The 13,155-nt window shown below is 46.4% G+C and overlaps 1 protein-coding gene across 3 annotated transcripts in view; it reads left to right on the plus strand.

The window, feature by feature from the left end:
* The first annotated feature begins 614 nt into the window (after window positions 1–614).
* FYN (FYN proto-oncogene, Src family tyrosine kinase) overlaps window positions 615–13,155 on the plus strand; it is a 181,397-nt gene continuing 168,856 nt past the window's right edge. The window contains exon 1 of one of the 3 annotated variants that reach the window (XM_083176886.1): window positions 615–1,197. The gene's annotated coding sequence lies outside the window, so the exon portion shown is untranslated. The remainder of the gene's footprint in view (window positions 1,198–13,155) is intronic. The other 2 variants (XM_083176885.1, XM_083176884.1) reach the window with 2 other exon arrangements.

A 13,155-nucleotide genomic window follows, 5' to 3' on the forward strand; every position in this document is an offset into this window, starting at 1 on the left:
TGCAGTGCCTCCTCACCCCGCAGCTATCTTAGGACACCGGGATCCTGCGGGTGCACCTTTGGAGTGCACCCGCCAATATATCTCCCTGCATTTTTCTTATTCCAGCCCCCTGCCTTTTCCACGCATATATAATTAGTTGAAAGTATTCACACAAATAGAGACACACCCATGAGCAGACCACCCAACCAGAACACTGGTCACGCCACCCACATTATTAGGTGCTGGTCACAACCCCTATTATTTTCAGCTCCAGGCCCATTTAGACCTTAATCTGGCTCTGTCTATAGGCTATCGCCACCCAAAGGTGGCGATGCCCTTCAGTGCGGTATCATTTTTGATACATTGGAAAATGCGGTAAAACCGGGGTTTTACCGCATTTTCCATTTGATACATCTCGCCCATATTCTGTAGCGCTTTACAGAGAGATATGTAATAAACTGAAGTAATGAATGACGTTGGTTGTGTTTGTTGTCGGCTCTCGTTCTATGGTGTCATTGCTGTCATCGTATGTTCCATGTAGAGAAGCCCCATAGCAGCAGCAGTAGGGCACATTCAGTGACTCCTCACGTTCGGTCATCATGATCATCAGAGGAGAAGGAAGGGGGGCATGGTGGTCTCCAGCAAGTTGCAGAGGAGGAGTAATGTAGGCACAGCCAGGGAAGACCCTCCCAAGCACTGGGCTGAACCAGTAGGGTGGGCTTGGATTGGTGGAGTGCCCATCACAGGGACAGCTTAGGTAAAGCAAGAAGAAAAAAAAAAAGCCTGGGAATCCGCAGCTTTGTCACCTACAGCAGTGTGTGTGCTAGTGGGATGCGAGCCGCTGCACTGGGACTCCATCTGTAATGCAGGGATTTCCTTCCTCCGTGCTCAGGCCAGAGTGAGAGCTTCAGGGCAGGGAGAGAGGGGATCAGGCGGCTGCTGCCACTCACCAGCCTGTTCTGTGTTAGAGCCCCCTCTCTTGGTCACACACACAGACAGACACGGAGGAGGAGGAGGAGGGAGCGGAGCCGCTGTCAGACGCTGCTGCTGCTTCCCTGCACGGCCAGCCGGGATCTCCATGCACTGATTTGCAGCACCGGGTGTGACCCATCCAGGCAGCCCAGTGCCCGCAGCACCGCACTGCCACCGCGCCGCCATAAGGACAGCACACGAGAGGATGATGTGAATGCGGTGCCGAGCCCAGGCCGCCTACTGCAGGTACTCGCCGCTGCTGTTCCCGCTGCTGGCCGGCGGTGTGTGCACATGTAGCGCCCTGTACTGTAGCATTAGTCCTCTAATGGCTCTCTATAGGCCGAGGGTACAGCCGTGTGCCTTATGGGCAGTGCACATACTGTGCGACCCGGGCAGCTACTGAGTGTGTGACTGGCACATCGGCCCTGCGGGATGCGTGTGTCTGTGGGTGGCTTATTGTCTCATTGTTCCCCGATTTACACGAATGTAGTCTCCCGTGTATGACCGTGTGTTCGGCATTTGTTCCAGCTCCTTTGTGTACAGCAGGCTTGTGCCCGTGCCAGTGAGCAGGGCAACACACACATACAGTGCACAGACGTGTATATAGCAGTGAACATCTACAGTAAACAACGACAATTGTGTGTGTGTGTGTGTGTGTGTGTATATATATATATATATATATATATATATATATATATATATATATATATACACACTCACATACATATACATACAGCTGTTTACCTATATACTGTGCTTCATATTAACCCATATGGCCCTAACATAGCAGGCAGACATATTGCTGTTCAGTATCAGTCATATATAGGCTATTTGAGAAAAGGGAAAATGCTGGCTTTGTATGTTTCATTGCTGCTACTAATGTTTTCACTGTGCATTTCACATGCATGCATATGTCCCTTAGGTCACAGTAACGGTATGTCCATTATATTGACAGGTGGAACATTGGCAATTTTTGTCAAGCACCAGGTTGCAGTATTTCACAACATGTGTACTAGAGTATGGGATCTATATAGCCACACCAGCAAGAACAGCATTACATGGTGATTCTGTCATAGATCACACACTGTAGTCCTGGGAATCAGTTTTATAGTCAGATCAGTAAGAAGAAAATAAGACATGGATGCCAGATAAATCTGGGTGGACAAAACCCTCTTTCATTTTGCTGCTCACAACATGCCCAGTGCAGTGGGATATTAAAGAAGGATGTGTTGTTTTGGCTCACTTTCTTATTTTTCTCCCTCTTGCTGTCAGTGTTCATCAGCAATTTGGATGCTGTGCGTGGTAATGCAAATCTCTCCCATCAGTGTTTTAAATTGATTAAAAAGACAGCCCAACAGTGTGGGATTATAGAATGTGCTTTGTCTGCAAATTTCCAAAACTTGTAGCATTCTGGTAGCATGATGTAAAACTGCCTTTCAAGAGAATTCTTGATTCAGTCTTGAACTATGCCTGCCATTGTTGTTAATGTGACATTACTGTGTACATGTACTGATCTGAGATTAGCGCTGGTTTTGTCAGTTTGCAAATTCACATATTCTATGTAAGTGGGGAAAAAGGCGCACAAGACAAATGTTAAATCTTGTGTTTTCCTGCTTGTTTTCAACTCATCAACTCCCACATCCTTCCTCCCCGTAGATAAGCAATGTTTCCAGCTTACTTTTTCCTCATAAACCTCATCTGGTCCTTTCCACACCCACATCTAATATACTACTTCAACAAAATTAGATTCTAGAACAACAGTAATTTGCATCCTGTCTATTATAAGAGAACTTTCAGAGTACCCAAACAGATGGGAGGTATAGCAATTTATATCTAAGCCATAATGAGTAATACAAATGCCAAATTAGCTAATGTAAGGTGCCTCTTGTAATTATCTGTAGTCTTATGTCATTACTAGCAAAGTATTCAGAGTAGAAGTAAGCTGTTGTTCTCACTATTGCCATGATATGCTTTACTTAAATATAATAAACATTTTTTATTTATCCAAAATTGTAATTTTATAATGGAATATCGTGATGATATTAGTGCCGCCACTAAGTTGTACTTCCTGTATCGTGTCCATGCATCTAGCCTATCGGGTTCTTACCTGTTCTAGTTGAACCCAAGCCGTTACATTTATGATGACTGATTACATGTTCTAATAAAGGACTTATTAATAGTCTATAAGTGTCAGCAGGGATATTATGATGCTGTGTCATGTATTGGTAAATGTCTCGTGCCAGCTGCCAGCACCAGCTGGCAGCAGCCAGTCAATGTTGAGGAAAGCAAGCACAGTAACCTCAGTGCCTGGCATCTTGTCATAACAAAGGCTGCAGTCAGTTCAAATTTCCCTTACCTCTTGGAAGCCAATGGTTGACTCTCTGAAAGGAGAGCCTTTATTACAGTAGGTCACATGGTTTTGTTGTCTATCACAAATGTATATAATACAACTTATTTGAGTGCTATTTAATATCCAGTATTGTTTATTATCTATTAGGACAGAGAATGTTTAGATGGAGACTTTTGCTGCACCAACTGTTAAGGAGTGGAAATAAGCTGCTTTAAATGGCATACTGCATTTGGTATGGGGTATGTCCTGGTTTTATCTATAAATGTAATGGGTTCTGTAATAGGTTTGGTATTTGAAGCAGTCTTTGAATATTATTAAGTATAGTATTAAGTATAAGAGACTCACTTTATGGCTGCCCAAACTCACAAAAACTTGTTCAGCGATAATTTGGCCTGCAATAGTGTGGAACTTCAGTCAGCATTTAAAGAACTTTGTGGATAAATGTTATTTTAGCAATAGGCCACCTTTGTCTTATTAGTGTGACCCATATTCAGGAAGATTACAGATTGAGAATGTGACTCCTGCTGGTACCAGCAGTGCCATGATGCTGCAGAGCTCACAGCCTTGAGTTTGATGTCATGATTTGTCCAATCAGCTGCTTCAGCATCTAGCATCTGCTGGAGTTTATATTCAAACCTGCTGAGAGTCCATGAGAATCAGGGAACCGCAGATGCTAGCTAGGTTTAATTTGACATGCTCTGTAGGGAATTGTACAAAGGAACTGCCTGTTGGGAGGATTTTATTTCAAAAATAGAAAACTTTCTTGAGAGTTCTGCTGTAATAACTTAATAGATAAATATTTTTGGTACTTTTTGGTGTATTAGCCGGGCACACAATTAGCATGCGTATGCAGGTGTAGGCTAGCTACGCTGTCAGCGTAGTCCAACGGCTGCCTAACGTAGTGACTCCGTGGCAGCCCAACGGCTGCCTAGCGTAGTCACTCCACAGCAGCCCGGGTCTGTCCCCGGTGTCCATGCCAAGTCTAGTGAGCGCCTCTCACACAGCGCCGGTAACCACCAGGTCCTCTGCGCTGGTGGATGCCAGTGGAGAGGGGATCATGCTGGCGCGTCCTAGACGCTCCTGCATCTCAGTAATTATTGGGTGCCGGACGGGGTCCCGGCAGTCGGGATCCCGACAGGCATTTACCCGACGTCGGGATCTTGACTGTCAAAACACAGACAGCCGGGTTCCCGACTTCCACCTGCTATTTTCCCTTGTGGGGGTCCATGACCCCCATAGAGGGAGAATAGAATAGGTGGCAAGCGTAGCGAGCCACCGTGCCCCCATGGGGCTTGGTTGCGCTCACCATGCTGTCTGAGTCCGGACAGTCGGGATCCCGACATCGGGCTAATGACTGTCGGACCCCTGTACCACACCCCTAATTATTAGCACGTGCATAAAGGGGGTATGCGGGCGCAAGTGCGTCCTATGCACAATAAAGGAGGCATTTTCAAACCCCCACTATCCACGCCTGCCCGAAGCTTGGCGAGGGGACGCGTCACGCGTCCTCCCGACCTGTTCATACCCCCACTATCCACGTCGGCGTGGGGTTGATTTTACAAAGTGTGGCTAGCGCACCGAGCCACCGAGCCCTAAGCGTGGCGAGCGCACGCGTAATACCTGTGAAGTAATGCGCGTCCCCTCGCGGGGCTAACTACGCTGGCCGTGGGAACACTACGCTGACTCTGACAGCGCTGCTACGATAACTAATTACCGGGCGCCCGGCTAATACACAAGTACCATATTTTTTCCAAATATGTCAGAAAATGTATTTTCAATTAATTACAGTAGATGTATATAATCTCAAAAAAGCTTAGTTTATAATATTTTTACAACAAATGTGAAGACCTAGGCGGTGTCTACCACCACACATGTCTAAAGCACCATACACACGGACGAACCGGCTCTTTTGCTGAGTGGCGTGCTTAAGCACAATTGCGATGCTGAGTGCTGAGCAGGGCTTTGCCTATTTTTAATAGGCAAAGCCCAGCGTTCTAGCATTAAAGCTAGTGCAAGCACTGGCTTTCCCTGCGGGCAATAGCAAAGTTGCAGGACCACGCACCACCATCGCTGCAGGGCATACACACGGAGTGATCAGTGCTCTATCTCTATACAATCTAGTCAGATCGCTTAGAAATGGGTCTGAAATCGCCATGTATATACCCCTTAACAGACTCTAGTATCATTATGCTAAATACTTTGTAGCCGTTTCAAATCTCATATATAGACTTGTAGTAATTGACTCCCCTATCACATTTTCTCCTACCTTCTAGTTTGATGCCCCATACAGCAGTATCTCCCCCACCCCTGTTGCTTATTTCCATTATAAGTGTTCATTCTAGGACACTGCACCTTTCAAAATCCGTGCAGTTCATCTTTCCTGTCTGGGGTGTTGTTCTCTGCTGTGGTGCTTCTCACAGTGGGCCAGATGTATCAAGCTTCAAAAGATATAAAATGGGAAGTGAAAAACAACCAGCTCCCAACTGACACTTTTTGAACCCAGTCTGTAACATCACAGTTAGGAGCTCATTGGCTACTTGTTTATCACTCTCCATTTTGTCACTTTTTGTAGCCTGATACATTTGGGCCAGTGTCTGGTATGTATCTCCTTACTGATATACAGACCACACTGTGCTAGAAGCACCAGAGCAGAGAGCCACACTCCAGGTAGGAAAGAGGAACTGCACAGGCTTTGAAAGGTACAGGGTGCTTGAATGAATGCTACATCATACCTCATAGCTGTATCATCATTATCCATATTCCAGCAGTAATAAATTCTCCTATATCATTACCCCCACCATGTTGTAATAGTTCCCACAGTGGCAACTACCGCTCCTCCTCATGCAGAGTGCGTTAGAGCATGTCTCAGGGGGCATGTTCATCAGTCCCTGGATGATCTCTTACAAATAATGTTCAGAACTTCAGCTCCTCTCTTTGTTGCTGAATTAAACCTTAGCAACCAATGCTTGTGATCCAGAATGATATTCATATGCCATTATAGGGAACAAAATGGGCAGATGATGTTGGCAGTCACATTACAGTCCAGTGGGGGACTAAGGAAATTGGATCTGCAGAAACCGATTTCCTGTCTAAAATGTCAGGGAAGTCGAGGAAAACAGTAGGATTGCATAGGATTCATCCGTGGTCAGTTAAATCTCCTCTGGTGGTAATGACTCCCCAATGTGATGCAAGTTAAGTGTTTAAAGCTAATTGTAGCTTGTGATCAGTCTTCCTGTGTGCCAGCTAATAGTGCAACTTTTAAACTTTGTAGGAGTTTGCATGAGTTTCTTTCATTGTGATTTGATAATTGTTGCACATTCTCTGTATGTTTTGGATGGTATAGAGTAGATCTATTTCTTGCATTTGAATGTGTTAAAGGGGAGGATGTGGGCAGTTTGTAGTTAATAGCTGGGAACTTGAATTCTACAAGCGTGCTTCGGTCTGAACCACATTCTTAGACTGTGCTTAATATACATTTATAACTTTGGGGTTAGTTAGCACTTTTTTAAAATCGCATTTTTGACACGGATTCACATATTTAATGAGGTGCATGTTCCGGAAAGAAAAGTGCGATAATGTGCGAATGTTCGGCATGAAAATGTGCGAATTTTAGGCATAAAATGTGCGATCTTTAGGCTTAAAATGTGCGAATTTGAGGTGAAGGGGGAAATTTACCAATATGAAAAACCTAGTTTTTCGTATTGGTATTTTCCCTACGACTGCATACGACTGTTTAAGTCGTATGCAAAGTCGTGTTCCGGAGGATCAGTTACAAAGCAGTCATATACGACTGCTTTGTAACCCTCCGATGGTGTAATGATTCGTATTAGCGGCCGTATATACGGCTGCTAATACGAATTATTTCTAGCAGTCTGCACGGATCAGTCAGATCCGTGCAGGCTGCATGGTGTAAAAAAAATTAAAAAAAAAAAAATTAAAAAAAAAAACGGCGTGGGGTCCCCCCCACAGCCGAAACCAGCACCAGGCTGACAGAGCCTGGAGCCGGTAATTAAAAATCAGGGAACCCGACAAATAGGGGTTCCCCGATTTTTAACAACCAGCCCCAGGCTCCTGCTCTGGGGCTGGTTCCCAAAATACGGGGGACAAAATGACTAGGGGTCCCCCGTATTTCAAGAACCAGCCCCAGGCAAAACCAGCCAGCGGGTAATGCCACAGCCGGGGGGAGACTTTTTATGCAAGTCCCCCCGGCCAAAGCATTAACCCTACCGACCAGTCAGCCTGGCCAGGGGCCCTGGGGGAGTGGGGACCCCCCCAATAAAGGGGTCCCCCCCCTCCAGGACTTACCTGACCAGGCTGAAGCCTGGTGCTGTCCTCGATGCCCCTGGGCGGTGGGCATCGAGCTGATGGTTTTGTGTAAAAAATAGAATAAAAACCATTGTTTTTTACTGTGGCACTACAAGTGCCAGCAAGCCTCCCCAGCAAGCTGGGACTTGGATAACCACAAGTCCCAGCCTGCTGGGCATTAAAGGGCCCGCTGGGTCTTGTAGTGCCACCGTAAAAAAAATAGTTAAATAAAACACACTGACACCCGTTTTAAATAAAAGTTTAATACACACATTACATACATACTGATACTTACCTTTCTTGATCCCGTAGGTAGCCCTGGTCCTGATGTCCTGTGTCGTCCTCCAGGTCCATGTCGGCTGTCTGCGTCGTCCTCCAGGTCCATGTCGACGGTCCGTGTCGTCCTCCAGGTCCATGGCGGTGTCCGGGTCCGAAGAAATCCATGTTGGAGCTGTGGAAGGAAATCCTACTCACCTGTTCCTGCGCTGAAGAAGTCTTCTCTTGATCCGACGTAGTCCAGGTAATCTTCCTGCTGTCGCCGGTCCCCGCTGTCTGCGCTGTCCGTGCATCGCGCTGAGGAGAGATGCTGAAGTTTCATATTCGGCGCCTCTCCTCAGACTGAATTCTATTGGCCGCCTAGCAGGCCAATCAGGAGCCGACTTTCTCGGCTCCTGATTGGCCTGCTAGGCGGCCAATAGAATTCAGTCTGAGGAGAGGCGCCGAATATGAAACTTCAGCATCTCTCCTCAGCGCGATGCACGGACAGCGCAGACAGCGGGGACCGGCGACAGCAGGAAGATTACCTGGACTACGTCGGATCAAGAGAAGACTTCTTCAGCGCAGGAACAGGTGAGTAGGATTTCCTTCCACAGCTCCAACATGGATTTCTTCGGACCCGGACACCGCCATGGACCTGGAGGACGACACGGACCGTCGACATGGACCTGGAGGACGACGCAGACAGCCGACATGGACCTGGAGGACGACACAGGACATCAGGACCAGGGCTACCTACGGGATCAAGAAAGGTAAGTATCAGTATGTATGTAATGTGTGTATTAAACTTTTATTTAAAACGGGTGTCAGTGTGTTTTATTTAACTATTTTTTTTACGGTGGCACTACAAGACCCAGCGGGCCCTTTAATGCCCAGCAGGCTGGGACTTGTGGTTATCCAAGTCCCAGCTTGCTGGGGAGGCTTGCTGGCACTTGTAGTGCCACAGTAAAAAACAATGGTTTTTATTCTATTTTTTACACAAAACCATCAGCTCGATGCCCACCGCCCAGGGGCATCGAGGACAGCACCAGGCTTCAGCCTGGTCAGGTAAGTCCTGGAGGGGGGGGACCCCTTTATTGGGGGGGTCCCCACTCCCCCAGGGCCCCTGGCCAGGCTGACTGGTCGGTAGGGTTAATGCTTTGGCCGGGGGGACTTGCATAAAAAGTCTCCCCCCGGCTGTGGCATTACCCGCTGGCTGGTTTTGCCTGGGGCTGGTTCTTGAAATACGGGGGACCCCTAGTCATTTTGTCCCCCGTATTTTGGGAACCAGCCCCAGAGCAGGAGCCTGGGGCTGGTTGTTAAAAATCGGGGAACCCCTATTTGTCGGGTTCCCTGATTTTTAATTACCGGCTCCAGGCTCCGTCAGCCTGGTGCTGGTTTCGGCTGTGGGGGGGACCCCACGCCGTTTTTTTTTTTATTTATTTAATTTTTCTATTTTTTTACACCGAAGCCTGCACGGATCTGACTGATCCGTGCAGGCAAAAACGCAAATACGACATGAAAATGGTGTTCTATTTTCCTGTCGTATTTGCGTGGGTGTTTTACACCACTAAGCAGCCGTATTATCAGTACGGCTGCTTAGTAAATCAGAAACCACCATTCTTTTGAATGGTGATTTCTGTCGTATTCTATCGATGGTGTAGACATTCGTATTTGTAACTACAAATACGAATGTTCCATCTTTAGGACTACGAATTGTTGTATTTTTGGGATTGTAAATCCCGAAAATACAAATTCGTAAAAAAAAGGTGTATTTCTCCCTACGAATACACCTTTTTTCTACGAATCCATTTTGGTAAATGTCCCCCAATGTGCGATTTTGTGTGTTGTAAAAAACAATGCCCCCTCCTGAGCATAACCAGCCCCGGGCTCAGACCTGGTTCCAAAAATATGAGGGACAAAAAGCGTAGGGGTCCCCCGTATTTCTGAAACCAGCCCCGGACTCTTGGACCGGTCCTGGTTCCAAAAATACGGGGGACAAAAAATCTGGGGGTCCCTCTTATTTTGAAACCAGCACCGGTTTCCAGAAGCTCGCAGTGTCATGCCACACCTGGGGGACACTTTTTACATAAGGTCCCCCAGACGAAATATGAGCACCGTGGCTGGTCAGCCTTGGACTGGGTACCTGGAGGAGTGGGGACCCCCCCAATAAAGGGATCCCCCCCAGGCTTCACCCGTCCAGGGCTGAAGCCCGGGGCTGTCACCTGCTTCCGTGGCCAGTGGACACTGGCCTGATAGGGTTAAATCTGTGAAGCCTAACATTGCTTTATACAGGAGAACTACAAGTACCAGCAGACCTCCCCCGCAGGCTGGGACTTGGAGAACCACAAGTCCCAGCATGCGGGCATTAATGGGCCCACTGGGACTTGTAGTCCACCTGTAAAAATAATGTTAAAAGAAAACACACACAGAGAAGTATAACCTTATTATATACACACAACCACACACCTCACTTTTACACCAACATACTTACCGATCCAGGATCCAGCGCTGGTCTACCTTCTGCATAGACAGTTCAGCCCGCACTGACAGCGGGCTAAACCGTCTTTCTCCGGTGCAGATAACCGCCTGGGTTGCGCAGTCCCAGTGCTACACAGGCTGATAGCGTCTTGGGCTTATGCGTCTCCATGGAGACGCATAGCTCAGCCAATCAGGTTGTGTGTATGTAATAAAGTTATACTTCTCTGTGTAGCTTACAATCTATAGAGATAATAGGAGGGATACATAAGGATATGATTCCATAGCATGCCATACCCACCAGATTACAAGACTGTCCTGATGAGATGCAATTAGATATGAATGCTACTGGAGGTTATGTGGGGGTTCTGGAATATAATATAATATGGAGATAAGCTTGCCGGAAGAGGTGAGTTTTCAGGGAACTCTTGAAAGTTTGGAGGCTAGAGGAGAGTCTTAATGTGCATGGAATACATAATCTGTGCGTACGGGGTGACTGTCGCCAGGAGCGCGCTCCCACGATCATCCCTGCAACGGTCACTTCTCCTGTAACTAGCGGCTTCCCCCGGCAGAGTGCCTTGATGTCATCAGCGACCATCGGTGGTCGCTGATGAAAATGGGACACTCAGGGATCTGGTCGCTCAGTGATATATTGCTGAGCAACCAATCGCCCCATTTGTATAGAGCTTTAGAATCGCCTATCTTTCCTTTATATTTACATTTTGTAATCAAATGTTTTTTCATTTCTTTTGTAGATAAATATATTTCATAGTGTTGTGCTGATTATTTTATTTGTACAGCATATGTATTTGTACAATATATGTAATTATTTGCTTTCATGCACAATGCTTTGACAACATAGCCAATAGCCTTTTTCCTATGTCAAAACTGATATGCCTGATCCGTTTTCTGGATTTAATGCTCAGTAATGAGATGCCATTTATGAAGTAATGGACCGTGCTCTTGACATTGAAATAATTATTTTTTTACAATGAGGAGTTGAACATGAGCAAAGTTGGTGAAAACAATGGCATTTATTAAAAAGTCAATGCTGGGTCCCCACTGGGTGAAAGAGTCTGGCTGTTAGGCATGCGTATGATTCTGCTTCCTGTTGTTGGCAGTGCTGCCATCTGCAGAGCAAAAGATGCTGCCTAAGGGGTGGGGAGCATTGATGTACCTTGTCTGATGAGGTAGGTAATGCTGGATACCAACGCCAAATTTTTTTGTATCACTGCAGTACTAAATGAAATATGCCGCATTTATCAAGTAATATTTGCAGCTAAATCCATGAAAACACCTGTTTTCGGGGTTAGCCGCAATTATTAAGTATCATCCCAATTTATCAAAGGGGGTCCGCAGCAGCAATCTCCAGTCCCTGCTGCGATCCCCCTTCACCGCCGCCGGCCGCATCCACCATAGGTTTCTATGGGGGATGCGAAGCTGCCCGATGTATGGACATCAGGCAGCCCGGCTTCACACCCCTCGGCTATTGCCATTCTGAAATGGTGATAGCCCATTGTAGCCTATGGCCCCGGTGGCAGTGCGGTTGGTGGGGGGCAGTGCTAACCGCGCATGCGCAGACTCCCCGGCTTCCGGCTCTGGACTCTTTTCGGAGCCCTGTCGCTGTGCCTGGCCAATCATACATCCCGCTGATGGGATCACATTTTACAATGCAATCCTGGGCGGTAATATGCGATCCTTCATAAATGGGCCCCTAAGACTGTTGGTAAATGGGGCCCTTTGTGTCATACAAAAACTGTACTATTCACCTGTAACTTGCGTATGTATTTATAATCTGTACAGCAGGCCAAAACATATTGTTTCATCATTTAGAAGCTTGTGTGAGGTGTTTAGCATGAAAAAAAATAGCCCAGCCCTGCCATATAGTATATGGCACCTTTTAAAGACTAGGTTGCATGCAAATGGGACAATAGTAAATGTTTAACTTTACATTTTTAATCAGACAATACAATATGAAATTCTAAATTAACAATTCATCAGAAATGGAGAACTTAATCTTAAAAATGGTACCTCATTTATCAATTTTAGTTAAGTATGAAGGGAGAAAAAGGGATTGTCACCAAAAATCACCCTGTAGAAATAATACCTTGTATATATTATGATATTTGAAATCAACATTTTATGCTCTGAAGAGACAGCTATTTTTAGGTAGGTACAATCAGGTAAATATAATTTGGGATTCCTCCAAATAATTGGGGATTTAGGGTCTGATTCAGCATAGATTGCAGAATCTTTCTCTAATGAGCAAAACCAAGTTGCAATTCAGGTGGGGCAAATTTAACATGTGCAGAGAGAGAGAGAGTTATGGGCCATACACACAGGGTTATATCTGCCACATTTCTAAGCAATCTGTCTAGATGCTCTGTGTGTTTGGCCCACAGCAATGGATGGTCCTGTGCGTCACTATAACTTGGCTAGATTTATACTGCATGCAGTATAAATCTAGTCATCACCAGTGTGTGCCCGTGACAGATCGCTCAGCACACATAGTTGGTACAGTGCTGTGTGATGAGCAATCTGCGATCTGTACTTCATGTGACGTCAGCCACCCGCCCTGGCAGGCATCGGCCTGTACATGCACCCATGGGAATGCCCAGCATTTTCATTAAGACGCCCATGAAATGCTGTGCGTTCCCATGTCTCAGCACTGACCCCATCCCTCCCTTCCCTCGGAGAACAGCCTGGCGACAGTGTAAATTGCTGAGGCTTTTTGCAGTCGGGGTTTGGACATGTGCAGAAGGGCGCATGCACAAACCCCGACCATTGGGGCAGGGGCCAAATTGTGAACCAGAATC

Source organism: Crinia signifera, chromosome 3 (assembly GCF_055691185.1).
Source record: "Crinia signifera chromosome 3, ASM5569118v1, whole genome shotgun sequence".
Taxonomy (NCBI): domain Eukaryota; kingdom Metazoa; phylum Chordata; class Amphibia; order Anura; family Myobatrachidae; genus Crinia; species Crinia signifera.